The sequence below is a fragment of the Chelonia mydas genome, chromosome 3 (genome assembly GCF_015237465.2).
Source record: "Chelonia mydas isolate rCheMyd1 chromosome 3, rCheMyd1.pri.v2, whole genome shotgun sequence".
Taxonomy (NCBI): Eukaryota; Metazoa; Chordata; order Testudines; family Cheloniidae; genus Chelonia; species Chelonia mydas.
Genome location: NC_057851.1, coordinates 80,610,821 through 80,625,922, shown reverse-complemented (window position 1 = coordinate 80,625,922; position 15,102 = coordinate 80,610,821). Strand labels below are relative to the sequence as shown.

Below are 15,102 nucleotides of genomic sequence, written 5' to 3'. Positions count from 1 at the left end.
TAAGGTGCCACAAGTACTCCTTTTCTTTTTGCAAATACAGACTAACACGGCTGTTACTCAGAAATGTAAGAATAGAGAGGCTCCAGCCATTTCTCCCAGCTACCCAATCTAGAACCCCAGAGCTGTGCCATCTTACCCTGGTCAGAAGCCTGACCACTGTAAGTTTATTACCCAGTCCACCACTTCTACAAAGGAAAGTGGACGTGCACCAGCCCTTGCAACTTGAGCAGATTTCCCAAGTACTCCAACCAAAACACACTGTTTTAGGTAAAATATAAAACACTTATTAACTACAGAAAGATAGATTTTTAAGTGATTATAAGTAACACACATTGATTGGTTACCTAAGAAATAAAAGTGAAATCGCAATCTGAGTTCTTAAACTAGACAAGATTTGAATCAAGTAGTGTTTCACCCTGGTAGATGATATAGTTCCTTAATATACAAGCTGGAATTTCCTTTCCAGTCTGGGACCACCTCCCCAATTCAGTCTTTTTCCTCCAGACGTGTTTCCAGGTGCTGAGTTGTGGGGGGAGTGAGGCCAAGTGATGATATCACTTCCCTCTTTTATAGCTTTTTACAGCTTGCTGGAAAGAGCTTTTGCTATGACATGGGTCAAGCAGTCTCCATTGTCTATGCGCTATCTCTGAGAAATCTCCATTGTATCCAACTCTTAGGATAGTCATTGAGAGTGTGGACTCCCTTTAATGGGTCATCAGCAGTGTCTAGCTGCTGCATTGTTGTGGTACCTGAAAGACTGGTTGTGGGTGTTCCTAACCTTACAATATATTTCATAACACACACATAGCATAACTTCCCATGCAGTGATAGCACATAAAGATTAATATCCTGTTGGGTTGTAACAGGTCAAATCTTTTAAAATGATACCTCACAAGGCATATGTTCTACAAAACATACCATAATTATGTGACAGAGAATATAGGGGTTCCAGGGTACTGTTTTGGGCACACTGTGCCACAAACCCCGCATAAAAACTTGCATGAATAAGAATATAATCTATTTATACTTGATACATAATAGGTGTAACATTATATAGGCTAATTAAAGCATAATACTACAGTAAGGTAGAATCAGGAAGAAAATTTCCCCTCCTCTTTTACCTCCCCAACGGAATTGGCATTGCCCAACTAGCCAGACACTTTGGGTTTTGCCTTCTTTAATACACCCGGCATATGCCACTGCTAAAAACTAGGTTATAATGTTTAGCACTTATGGATGCTTTATAGCATCAAAGGACTCTACAAATTCTTAAATAAATCCTAGTACCATCCCCCTAAAATAAGGAAAGTGAATATTGTCCCATTTTACATATGGGGAAATTGAAACAGTGATGAAGCAACTTTCTGAAGGCTACACAATGAAACATTTATGGAGCTGGGATTAAAACTCAGGACTTTACAACTCTCTGTTCTATGTTCATCTGTCCAGATCACACTGCTTCTCAAGATTATATCACAGGTCTGTTCTAATATGGCAGTTTTTCTTACAAAGACATGTCCATTCTAAAATAATGTAATAAAATTACAGTGGTAATGCTTATCATGAATATGATTTCTTCTTTTGTATCTTAACCATGTTTCGTCTCAAACACCTTTCAACCAGGAAAATCATTAGATTTCTGTTTGCTTTCTAATGATGCAAAATTGAGTCCTGTTTTCTTTTATTCCACTATCTGTAAAGACTTTTCAATTGACAGTAATCACTTTTAACATACAGTTTAAATATCATCAACAATGATTATAGGTAGTGATCATTTAATAATTCCGTTTCAGTTAAGCACATATTTTTCAGTGGAATGTTGCTACATTAAATATCATAAACCATTCACATACCATCACTGGCTCATCTATGGTGATCTTTATTGTGGGACACGTGATCAAGTGAGCTGTAGCTCACGAAAGCTGATGCTCAAATAAATTTGTTAGTCTCTAAGGTGCCACAAATACTCCTTTTCTTTTTACTGGCTTATGAGTAGGCAGTAATTTAAGTTTTCTATCATTGCAGTGTTAACTGCAAAGTCAGCTTTGGACTGATGATCCTTTATTAACCGCTGTTAATTCTTATGCACATTTTATGGGTAATTGGAGATGCTGTCTTTTTGGAGAGGAGAATTGGTGGAAGATAACATCTGGTTCATTTTGTGAATTATTGACAACTTGTAACTTGAGGATGTTATACAATTCCAACCTTAAAGATTTGTCAAATTGATTGTAAATAATTCAGCTGTTTGTAAAAGAAGGTTATAATGGAATGAAACTGACTACTCTGTTTAATCAGTGCAGTGAAAACACCTGATGTAATCAGTTGAAGTTGACCCAAGAGATCTTGTGCAAGTGTTTACCCAACAAAAGAGTGATATGAGACACAGTAACTAAAGTGCAAGGAATTTACAAGTTCCTTGAGACTAAAAGCTCTGCTTAATGAAAGTTAAAAGCTCAACTTCAAGAAATGTATAAAATCTGCAGACACATTCAGCACAGCTTTTAGTCTGTAAGATCACTAGTAGAGGTGGGCAATTTGTTTTTCTTTTTTTGTATGAATACTTTATTTGCCAAAAAAGGCAGTTTCAGGTTAACAAACTATTTGTGAATTTGGGTCAAATTCCATGAATTGTTTCATCTGAAAAATATGGGGGATTCTGAAAAAGTCATGCATTGTTTTGACATTTTTTAAAAGAAACATTTGGACTTTTCATTTCAAAACATTTTTATTTTGAATTTTAGCTTATTTGATTTTGTTTAAAGGGTGAAAACCTTCTGAAAATGAAACAAAATGTTTTAGTTTGTATTGAGCCAATAATTTCTTTGACCTAAAACTAATAAGCTGTTATGGGATAAGAGGGAAGGTCCTCTCATGGATCAGTAACTGGTTAAAAGATAGGGAACAAAGGGTAGGAATAAATGGTCAGTTTTCAAAATGGAGAAAGATAAATAGTGGTGTCCCCCAGAGGTCTGTACTGGGCCTAATCCTATTTAACATATTCATAAATGAATTGGAAAAAAGGGGTAAACAGCGAGGCTGCAAAATTTGCCGATGATATAAAACTACTCAAGATAGTTAAGTCCCAGGAAGACTGCAGAGCTACAAAGGGATCTCACAAAAGGAGGTGACTGGGTAACAAAATGGCAGATGAAATTTAATGTTGATAAATGCAAAGTAATGCACATTGGAAAACATAATCCCAACTATACATAAAAAATGATGGGGTCTAAATTGGCTGTTACCACTCAAGAAAAAGATCTTGGCGTCATTGTGGATAGTTCTCTGAAAACATCCACTCAATGTGCAGCGGCAGTCAAAAAAGCTAACAAAATGTTGGGAATCATCAAGAAAGGGAAAGATGACAAGACAGATCGCCTCTGTATAAATCCATGATACGCCCGCATTTTGAATACTGCTTGCAGATGTGATAGCCCCATCTCAAAAAAGATATTCTGGACTTGGAAAAGGTTCAGAAAAGGGTAACAAAAATTATTAGGAGTATGGAATGGCTTCCACATGAGGAGAGATTAATAAAACTAGAAAAGAGACGAGTAAGGGGGGGATATGATTGAGGTCTATAAAATCATGACTGGTGTGGAGAAATAAACACTTCTTTATTTACTTCTCATAACACAAGAACCAGAGGTCACCAAATGAAATTAATAGCCAGCAAGTTTAAAACAAACTAAAGGAAGTATTTCTTCACACAGCGCACAGTCAACCTGTGAAACTCCTTGCCAGAGGATGTTGTGAAGCCCAAGACTATAACAGGGTTCAAAAAAGAACTAGGTAAATTCATGGAGGATAGGTCAGTCAGTGGCTGTTAGCCAAGATGGGCAGGGATGGTGTCCCTAGCCTTGGTTTTGCCAGTATCTGGGAATGGGTGTTGGGGAATGGGTCACTTGATGATTACCTGTCCTGTTCATTCCCTCTAAAGCACCTGGCCACTGTTGGAAGACAGGATACTGGGCTAGATGGACCTTGAATCTGACCTAGTGTGGCCATTCTTATGTTTGTTTTTTTTCAGTTTCTCACTGAAACAAAATTGGGTTGACCCAAAATGATTCTTTTTGTTTTGTTTTGTTTTGTTTCACCACTGAACCAAGTAATCAATTCTTCTTCTTTGAGTGATTGCTCATGTCCATTCAGCTTAGGTGCGTGTGCTTGCCACATGCACTGGTGCTGGAAGTTTTTCCTTCAGCAGTATCCGTTGGGGACCAGCTCTGGTACCCCCTTGAGTGGCACGCATATGCCGCAGCATATAGGGTGCCACCGGCCCCCTCCACCCTGAGTACCTTCTTGCCACCAGTGATGGTGCATGGAACTGTTGCTGCTTCAGCTAGCGCTGTTGCTTCTTGTATATTATTGTATATCGTTTCCCTATAGTTTTAGTTTCCCTATTTGTTAGGGATTGAATAGGTTCCGAATAGGACTTCGCCTCAGGACGGAGCATGCCCTGGTCCCCAGGCTTTAAGCCCTGTGATCACTGTAAAAGGCCCATGCCCATTAGCGATCCACATTAACAGTTATTTACAGTGGTTGGGCGAAGGTCACATTCGTGATAAGTGCAAAATCTGCAAGTCCATCAAGCCCAGGACAAAGAAGGAGCATGGCATTTGCTTGAAAGCGTTCCTTATGGAGCCTACCCTTAACCCAATGTCAGAGCAGTGCTCTGATTCGGCGCTGACACCATGACCTCGGTGTGCAGCACCCCGCCAGTACTGTCTGTGAGCCAGCAACGGTCTCCTTCCATGCTCCAGCCAAGAAGCCAAGGAGGACTGGGTGAGGAAGGTCTACAGCTTCTTGCAAGGGAAAGGACAAGTCTGGGGTGGACCAAGGCCCTGTCTCGGGCACCTCTTCACACGTTTGGGATCTCAGGCCCCAGCTCCGCTCTAGTCGGGTAGCCCAGTCCACGGCTACCCTGGTTAGCATAGGAGGTTCTTGTCAGCTCCAGGTGCCGTCCACGCTGGAGGCCCTGCAAGCGGCGCAAGAGATTATGTCCCTCCTGGTGTCGCCCACTCCAGCCCCTGCAGAGCCCTGGTCACAGGGTAAATCCAAGTTTTGAACCACCACAGTCTCCACCTCCATGGCAAAGCTCCCCACCATGGGGGACATCCCGCCACTGGTCACCCTCTCGCAGCCAACACGTTTCTGACCGTGATAGGCAGAAGCTTTGCAGCCCTATCCAGTCTCCAGACCTCTGACAAGGGCAGAAAGGCTTGAGGTGTGGCTCACCAGTGACCGGGCACAGACCTCTGTAGGCACATGCTCCCCCAGCAGGAGTTTCAGAGTTGGTGCCCGGAATCTCTGCAGCACCAGTACCACTCCAAGGACAGGTCAAGGGACCGATGGGATTGTTCCCCGGACCTTCGTCGATCCCCCAGGGTGGCAGCACCACATGTGGCTACATCTTCACAAGGCCAAGCCTGTTCTGGTTCCTGGTACCACTTGTGAAGCATGAGGCATAGATCACCGGATCAGGGCCATCACGGATTCACCAAGTGCCAGTGGTCATGAAGGCCCTGATCCAGATGCTCGTTGAGGTCAGCCAGATCCAACTCTGGGAGGAGCGACCGGTACCGATCGGGGACAGAGCCACTACTCAGCCCTGTCTTGGTTGCAGGGGAGCAACTGCTTGGGCTCTAGCTCGGGTTTGGAGCAAGGTTCCCTAGCTGCGGGACAAGCTCTGATACCTACGGTGCAGATGACTGCAGTGGCACCGCAGCCGGCCCCGTGGCCTCAGACTCCGTGGCTGGCACAGTGGTACCCATGGGGGTTCACTCAGCCCTCCCAAGCCACCTGCTTGGTATCCGGAGCTTCGGAGAGACCAGCTACCTCTCACCCGCCCCCCTCTAGTTCAAGAGGCCTTGGCTGCAGCCGCCCCATTGGCACAGGAGGAAGTAGGCAAGCAAGCAGCCTGACCATCTCTGGTTGCGGAGGACCACTTGGTACGGGCTTCCTCCTTGTTGTTGCCAGACGAGGCTATAGTGGGGCTCCCTCCTCTGATTCCCCAGGATGATTCTATGGTGCATCATGAGCTGCTAGTGGGTCGCCGCCAACCTGGGCCTCCAGGCGGAAGAGTTAGAGGAGCCACAGACTCCCTCTTTGATGTTCTCTGCCCCATAGCCCCAGCCAGAGTAGCTTTACCCTTACATGAAGGGGACAGGAAAATTACAAATGCCCTCTGGCAAGCCCCCGCCTCCTTGCGCGCCGCCCTCTTGGAGATTGGAGGCAAGTACTTTGTGCCATCCAAGGATCACAAGTACCTTTTATACCCACCCTGCTCCCAATTTCCTAGTGGTAGAGGTGGTCAACCACAGGGAGAGACAGGGTCAACCGGGGGCTACTCCTAAGAATAAAGATTCAAGGAGAGTTTATTCATCCTCCAGTCTACAGTTGTGGGTGGCCAACCATCAGGCCCTTCTAGGCCACTATGATTTTAATATGTGGCAGGCCATGACCAAGTTGATGGACAACACAGCCTCAATGTTCTATATCAACAGACGGGGTCGCTCAATCCTCACCCTATGCCAAAAGGTACTCCGTCTTTGGGACTTCTGTGACCATGGAATCCATCTAGAAGCGTGTCATCTCTGGGGGGTCCAGAACACATTAGCAGATCACCTAAGCAGGGACTTCTTCTCTCACCGCGAGTGGGCTCTCCACCCAGAGGTAGCCTGCACAATCTTCCAGAGGTGGGGATCTGTCCAAGTGGATCTGTTCTCCACCAGGCAGAACAGGAAGTACCACCGCTTCTGCTCCCGATGGGCTCTTGGCAAGGGCTCCCTCTCCGATGCCTTCCTCCTGTCCTGGGCGGGACACGTGATGTATGTGTTGCCCCCCATAAATCCCGCTCATCAGCAGTGTCCTGGTGAAAACCAAGTTATCATGATTGCCCCAGCATGGCTGCGCCAACCACTGACTATTATCATAATTTATATGACATTTGTCTCTAGGGGCCAATTGAGAAAGGGGCCCCATTGTGCTAGGCACTGTACAAACTTAGTCCTGTCCCAAAGTATTTACTTCTAGATAGACAAGACAGACAAATGGTAGAGAAAAGGACTATAACCTATGAGCATAGTTAACACTGATAGTCTGCAAATGCTAGGTTAGTATCATAGTATTTTTCAGTTTTGAGTGAGGTTAAGCGAGGTTATTTTCTGCGGCCCGCCAGCTCCCTGTGCCCTCCCCCGCAGCACTTACCTAGAGCAGCTCTGGCCCAGCGCGCACTAGGGGCAGAGCTGGCTTCCTGCCTGCCTGTCCTGCCTCCGCACCTCTCCAGGAAGCGGCCAGAACCTGGGGGATGGGAGGTACAGGGGTCTGTGTTGCCCTTGCTTCCAGGCACTGCCCCCCCGTCTCTCTCATTGGCCAGGAATGGGGAACCGCAGCCAATGGGAGCTTCGGGGGATGTACCTGGAAGAGCGGCCAGGGGAAGGGGTTGGAATGGGGAAGGGAAGGGGTGGGAAGAGGCGGGGCAGGGGCAGGACCTCATGGAAGGGGTGGAGTGGGGGCAGGGCTGGAGGCAGTGAGGGGGGTGTCAGTGATGCAGCCCTCAGGCCAATGTACTAGTCCTCATGTGGCCCTCATGGTCATTTGAGTTTGAGATCCCTGATCTAAAGAAAGGGAGAGAGGGGGCTTTAAAATGGAAGGGGGATAGGGCAGGGTAGGAGGCTACCACGGAAGACAGCTGGGGGGAGGCTGAGGTCAGCTGTACATAATTTGTGCACAAAGTGTGATTTCGCCACAACACCCATCCTATCACTTTCCCATTAATTCCTAAATCTAAAAGAAATTCCAAGCTTTTCTTCCATTCTGTTCTCTTCATCTGTCCACTTCACTGAATGACTGACCTATGTGTGCTGAGTTATGTGGCAACCTGAGTTAAACGAGGTTCCTATCAAGTACTGGATCTAGCAGCTCATAACCAGACTTGTTATGGAAGGGATATGGATAAGTTAAGGAGAAATATGTAGCAGATCTTTAAAAGTTTTTGTTTTACTTAGTTGGTGAGGGTCCCTTAATCAAACTGACCCAACCCAATAAGAACAAGTACTAACAGATTCCATTACATAAATGTAGTTCAGAAATCAGTGGTTTATCTAAAATAACCCGTAGTGCAACTCACTTTTTTTTTTGGTCACCATTTTTATTTTTCTCTGGTTGTGTTGGTCAGTGCTAATAAGGGAGATACTAACAGAAGGATCACGTAGGAGAAAAAAATCCTTTAGGTCTCCTAATCTGTAATTCTTAAGTATGTTCAAAAACTCCTTGAGCTTTGGAACATTCTTTCTAACTTTTTCCCTACCCACTTCTTACACAATAGTAAAAGTACTTTTGTAAACAACCTTCAAATTAGGGTTAATCCCTAAAATGATATCGTCTGCACCCCCTGAACAGCAGTAAAACATGGAGGTTAACAGGCTGTATTGTACACAAATTGTGTTCTATCCCAAAGTAAAATATACAGTATAATTATAAAATACTCATAGTTGTTACTAGGTTGAAAATGTGTTGTTTTTCCTGGCAGTGCACTTACATTTTTTTAATCTGCAAATTAAATTTGCTGACTCCCTAATGTAGTCCCTTCTTGTATTGTATTGTATTGTATTCTTTTAATTGCAATCTTGTAAACAACTACCTACTCCCTTCACCCCCTTGAGACAACTAAGAACAAGGTGGGACAGAGGCTATAGATGGTGTTATCAGGAAGTTCACAGTGATGTCACACACTCTAGCATAACTGCTTCAATGGTTTGAGGAAGACTTCTGTGTGTGAAGGGAGAAAATGTAATGAGATTGATAGTAGAATAATACCATATATTGGGGGGAGGAGGGGAACTGATACATCTCTTTCCTTTAAAATCACTTGATAACCTTACTAGTATTCCATTTGGGTTGCAAATTGAATTTAGCTGATATTTTGATAGTTGACAGGGTAACATAAAACAAATTTGCCTTTGTAGCAGCTCCTATTAAATGTTTGGAAAGCACTATATAAATTCTAAGTATTTATTATGGCATTCTGGCTCTGATGTTGCAGCAAGCTGTTCATGAGAGCATGTTCTCATTTTAACAAGACTTTACCAACAAAAATATTTGTGTTTATATTTGTGTAAAACTCTGTTTACAGGAAACAATGCGTTTAAACAGTGTAAATGTGGAGAACAGAGTATTTTAAGAATTTAATAGTCTCTCTAAAGGCATATGTAATTGTTTAATAAAACCCAGTAACTTTAAAATAGACAGCTACCATCAGGACAGGTTGCTTTAAATAAGAATATAAAAGACTTTTAGCTGCCAAGTTGAGAGTTCTGTTTCTCCTGCAACAGTTGACATCCCTGATTACACAGGTTTAACCAAGCTGCATTCCCTTCCCTGTTTTAGGTGCTTGTGACTGAGGATGTCTTCAGCTGTTTTTTATTTTTAGGACATATCCGATATTAAACTGATAAGAACAGATACTACACTTGATCTTAGCTCATAGAGCGTCTGCTGGGCAAACACAACTCTAGTCTGCAACCATCTACCATGAAGCTGGTTGCTCTAGTTTAAGTTAAGAGAAAAAAGTGCTGGGTGACAGAAATGCTTATTACAATGAGCATTTTTCACATTAATCCATTCACCAAATTGAAATTACACTTGGTGCTCTGCCACTGATATGTTGTTCCAAAGAATTTTAAAACCATTTAGAGGACTCTTTTACATACAGTAGTGCCCCTGATTTTGGTAGCTTTGCATTCTCTTTTTGTTGATGATAAAAAGACATGCATGTAAAAAAGCTAAGGGGTACAACCATATGTCATGGCTATATGGGGATATCTGCACCTCAATCCCCTTTCTGGTCTTTCTGAGGCCTGGTCTAAACTACAGAGCTAGGTCGATGATGGGCAGCTTAAGTCGACCTAACTCTTTAAGTGTTGACATTAAATATGGCTCTCACCAATGTAAGTCACCCACGACAGTAACTTAACTCCACCTCCGCAAGATGCATAGCGCTTAAGCTGATGTAGTTAGGTCAACACGGTGTCAGTGTAGACACTGTGTTGCTTACATTGACCGTTTCTGCCTTTCAGAAACGGTCCCACAATGCCCCACAGTGGCAGTTAAATCGGTGCAAGTGCTCCTGTTAAGGACACGAACCACCAACACAAGAAGCATAGTATGGACAAGTAAAACAGATTCAATTACTGAAGTGGCTGTACGTCGACGTAACTTATGTTGACGCAATTTTGTAGTGTAGACTGGCCCTGAATGCAGCCCACTGGCCTTAGGCCTCTGCCCTTTATCTGTCTTGGGGTGGAATCCTGTGATTCTTCCACTTGTACAGCAGGACCCCTGTGTACACTAACTGCTTTTTACTGTGCAGGCCTATCTCTAAGCACCTGTTAGGGTCTCCCTTTGGGAACCTCTGACCTGTGATACTGACTAGCAGACTTCTAAAAGTATTTTTATTTAGCAGCTGGAACAAAGGTTTAGAGAAGTTATTTTAAAACAACATAAACACACATTCTGTCTGAACTTCTGCACTGTCAGATAGTCCTTTTGCTTCAGTTACCTTGCAGATTGCTTACCCAGAGAGACAGTGCACGGAGCTATGTCTACATTGCAGTGTAAGCCCAGAGTTCAAACTCCATCTCAAGCCTATTTCCCCCCCCCCCTTCCCCCGCCTACACACACATTGCGCTGATCCAGGATTCCAGCACCGTACAGAGGGCTTGAGTCAAGCTAGGACCTGGGGTTCAACCCTGTTGGTTTGCAGTGTAGACACAGCCCCACTGGATTTGTGCTCTGGGAATCTGCCACAAGTTTCCCACAATCCCATGAGCTGACTTTCTTTGTCCCCTGGATAGTCAAGTTTTCCCAGCCTGCACCATGAACAAAGGACTAGAGCAGCCAAACTTTGGAGGGCACTAGAGAGTCTGGAATATGGGTGGTTAGACTCAAGGCTGCATAATGCAGTGTAGGTGCTGGAGACCCAGGTTGGGACCAAGCCTTCAACAATTTCTAACCTACAAATGTGTGTAGATGCTCAAGCCCTAGATTAACAAACTAAGGAGAGGTTAACAAACCCAGGATTTGCTAACTCAAGTTCTAACCCTGGGCTTACATTGCAGTGTAGACATATCCTCTGAGTCTCTCTTGACACCAGCTCTCCATCATGGTTCTCTTTTATATTCTCTTTCTCTCAAGGATGCTGTGTTTCAGAAAGCTCCTCCTTCTTACTTGTGGAGTTCTGAGTCACATTCATCATGAAAGGGGCAAAGTCCTCCTTCCTAAGGATTTATCACAGGGTGGACAAACTACGGCCTGCGGGCCGGATCCGGCCCATCAGGGCTTTGGATCCGGTCCGTGAGATTTCCAGCCCCATGGTGCCGCGGGGCTAAGGCAGGCTCCCTGCGTGCCCTGGCCCCGCGCTGCTCCTGGAAGTGGCTGGCACTATGTTCCTGCGGCCCCTAGGGGAGGGAGGGGGCAGAGGGCTCCATTTGCTACTCTCGCCTGCAGGTACCACCCCCTGCAGCTCCCATTGGCCTCTGCTCCCCCACCCTCTCCCGCAGGGGCCGCAGGGACTTGGTGCCTGCTGCTTCCGGGAGTGGTGCGGGGCCAGGGCAGGCAGGGAGCCCACCTTAGCCCCACTGTGCGCCGCTGTCACCCCAGAGCCACTCCAGGTAAGTGGCGCCAGGCCGGAGCCTGCACCCCAACACCCTGCCCTGAGCCCCCAACGACCTCTCCTGGGCCCCCCCTGCACTCCGTATCCCTTCTGCACCCTAACCCTCTGAGACCCCTCCCTGCACCCCCTGCCCTGAGACCCCTCCTGCACCCCAACCCCTTGCCCTGAGCCCCTTCCTGCACACCGGACCCCCTCCCATACCCTGCACTCCCACCCCCACCTGCGACCCCAGCCTCCTGCCCCAGCTCTACATTCATGGCTCTGCATGCAATTTCCCCACCCAGATGTGGCCCTCGGGCCAAAAAGTTTGCCCACCTCTGATTTATCAGGTTTGCTCCACTGGCACACCAGGGAGTCACTCTCCTTCCTGTTCTGTCCAGGCACGTATGATTTGGATTATAATTTTCAATTGTTTAGGTTATAGTATTATACATGCCCACTTCCTCCAGACACCGCCTGTAGTCCCAGGCAGTTCTTAATATAAAACACACCTGTGCAATCATATCTTAATTACAGTTCAACATAAGAATGAGTACAGATCAATACAGTTAGGTGGAGGTCCATCTGAGATCTGATTTTTATTAGAAAATGAAGTACTCGTGCAAGTGAGGAAGAAGAGAGAATAAGACTGAAATTACTATTAGAATGCAGGGACAAAGTAGCATTTTTCTCATAGATCATGGAATACATAGTTTGGACTTTATATCCAGTTATAAGCTTTCTTTCACCTCTAGGTTATCACCTGTTCAAATCAGAGCCAATTCTATAATCCCCTTTCTTTCATAAAAAGATGTATTGGTTCCTTTTTAAAATTAAATCTTTTAAATTAAATTTTTTTCACTGATTCTTTATTCTGTCTGAGGTTTGAGAGGTGCCAGAAATCAGCCAACACTGGATAACTTTGAAAATATTGATTTTTTTGTTTTGTTTTGTTATTTGCTTTTTGGTTGTGGGAACATTTTGTCTATTGCAATGTATGTAGTGTATTTTGTGTGCAACTTTAGCACATTTGAATGTGAGTGGGTATATGCAGTGCTTTCCTTTCTCAATGTGTTTTGAACATAGTATTTTTAAGATGCTATACGACATGCAACAGCGTGGGTGGCCTACCAATAGTAAGTGGTCTCCTCTCCCTATAGCAGCAAGTCAACCTGAACTGTTTAATAATGTTCTTTAAGGAACAGTGGCTTTAGGGCTAACTTTTTTTTTTTTTTTAAAGTGTGAAACCACTTTAAAGGTTTTGAACTGAAATTGCTAGCAATTGTTCTAATCATGTTTTGACTTGATTCCGATAACAAACAAGTACTCAAGAAACTAAGTGGGTGAGTGTAGCAAAGCGACGACTCACTGGTGCAGCGTCTCCTGCTGGTTGTCTTGGGAATTAGCTCTTCAGCCTCGCAGTGCCCTCTGCTGGCCGGTGTCTCGCCTGCCTCAGGCCCCCATGTCCCTCCCGGACACCAGGGCCCTTTACCTCGAGGTGCTGCCCCAATGCAGTGCCCCTGGGCTCCAGGTCTCCCCTCCCAGGGGAACCCCAACCCTCTAAGCCCACCTTGCCTCAGTGGCTACTGCCAATCTTCATCTAGCCCCCTTTCTGTGGGGCAGACTGCAGTCTGTAATCCACTCATCACTGGATTTGGACCTGATGCCTTTCTTGCCCCCATCTGTCTCCCTGCAGCCCCAGTACCTCCTTTGGCCTTTAACAAGGCCTCAGGCTGGAGCTCCCCAGCTCCTCTTGCCCTTCCCCAGCACTGCTCTGCTTCAGGTACCCTTTGCTCTTTCAGGCAGCTAGGTCTATCTCTCTCCGAAGCTGGAGAGAGACTCCTTGCCTTCTGGCCCTACAGCCCTTTTATAGGGTCCTGATTGGCTGTCTCTCAGCCTTTTCTGATTGGCTCTCAGCCCCAGCCCTCACCAGGGGCTGGCTTTTAACCTTTGCTGAATTGGAGCAGGGTGACTGCCCTGCTACAGTGAGCATATAATACCTGTACTATTAAAGTGTGACCAAATTGCAGACACTTGCACTGCAAAGACCTCAAGTTTCTGTAGTTCTACTGACATTCCAAACAAATAAATCACAGATATTCTCATATGATTTTACAACTAACTGCATTACAAGAGTCCCAAATCTTTTTAGTTTACAGTACTGTGTGTATTGTTGCTGGAATTAAAACAAACAAACACAAAAAACAACCCAAGGACTTTGCAAAATACCTAGTAGTTTGTCCCCATATTGAGTTTGGAACAATATCTTTAAGTGTAAGATAATGGAAATGCCTTGGAAAGTAGGCATGAAGGAATTTACAGAGGCAACTGTTTCTGAAGTTGAATCGGAAGATACTGAGCGGGACAGAACTGAATGATGAGAGAAAAAAAACAGTAATAGAATCAAATGATATTGAAAAGAGGAGCTATATAGTTAGTGGGGACAGACAAATAAGATTTAAAAGGAGAAAGTGGCCCATGACTAGACTACTACAAAAATCCTTCATTCCATGGAACATAGAGTGAAATCCTCACCCCATCCAACCCACTCTAGCTCCTTTCCTCTCTTGGCCAGGATTGAGTGCTGCTCTCACCATTTCACTCAGAGTAGTCTCCTTGCACAGGCATTGTAGAAGACTGCCGGTCAGCAGCCTCCTATGGCACCCTTGCAAGAGCAGACATGGAAGAATAGAAGAGCAGGGGGGGCCAGGAAGAGTTTGTCAGGACCAGGCTCCTGAGTGCAGCCCTGCACAGATTCCTAGCAACACTGCGACCCAGGCAGGCTGCTGTAACTTAGGTCCCCCAGAGCTCTGTAAATTATGACGGGGGGCCTCTCCAGCCCCCAGAACAGCCCAGAATAGGGAGGGTGCAAAGGAGACTTAAAGCCACTGTACTCCACCATCACCCTGGGCTGTGAATTCTGTGCTGTGCCTGTCTGGAATTTTGCCTATAATCTTTCTCTTTTTGAGGCAGTAAGTGGAGAAGTATTTCAAATTTAACTTTTTTCATAAAGACACTTTAATATTTTTGAAGCTGTTCAATAAATCTTTGTCAACACTGATGTATTTTGTTAAATATAACTATGTACAGTAAGGAAATTTACTATATCATTATAACTTATTTTCAATCAAGTCTGCCTGTTTCAAAACTTGCTAGATTCAGTTTTGACAGAACACAATTGGGAAACATGCTTGAGGAGGTTGGACTTCACTGACATTTTGAGAAGTTGAGCCTTGTACTTGTTTGTCTGGTCTCTGATTGGCTGAAGCTGTTGCTAGGCTCATTGCTTTGTTCTTAGGTAAAGTTAGAAATTTGAATGTGACCTGTCTGAACTGCACTGTCTGCTGCTTTTTTCAGTTCGATCTCCTGATTGGCTCTTGCTCTTTTGTATTTTCCTATTGTATCCTAAGTTGGTCTAACAGATGCATTTTTAACTATGACAAGTAAAA

The 15,102-nt window shown here is 44.8% G+C and overlaps 1 protein-coding gene and 1 pseudogene across 8 annotated transcripts in view; one reads left to right on the top strand and one right to left on the bottom strand.

Annotated features, from left to right (window-relative positions):
* SESN1 (sestrin 1) overlaps nucleotides 1-15,102 on the top strand; it is a 146,809-nt gene that overhangs the window by 89,991 nt on the left and 41,716 nt on the right. The window lies entirely within an intron of this gene.
* On the bottom strand, nucleotides 9,402-9,497 carry LOC114018923 (annotated as a pseudogene).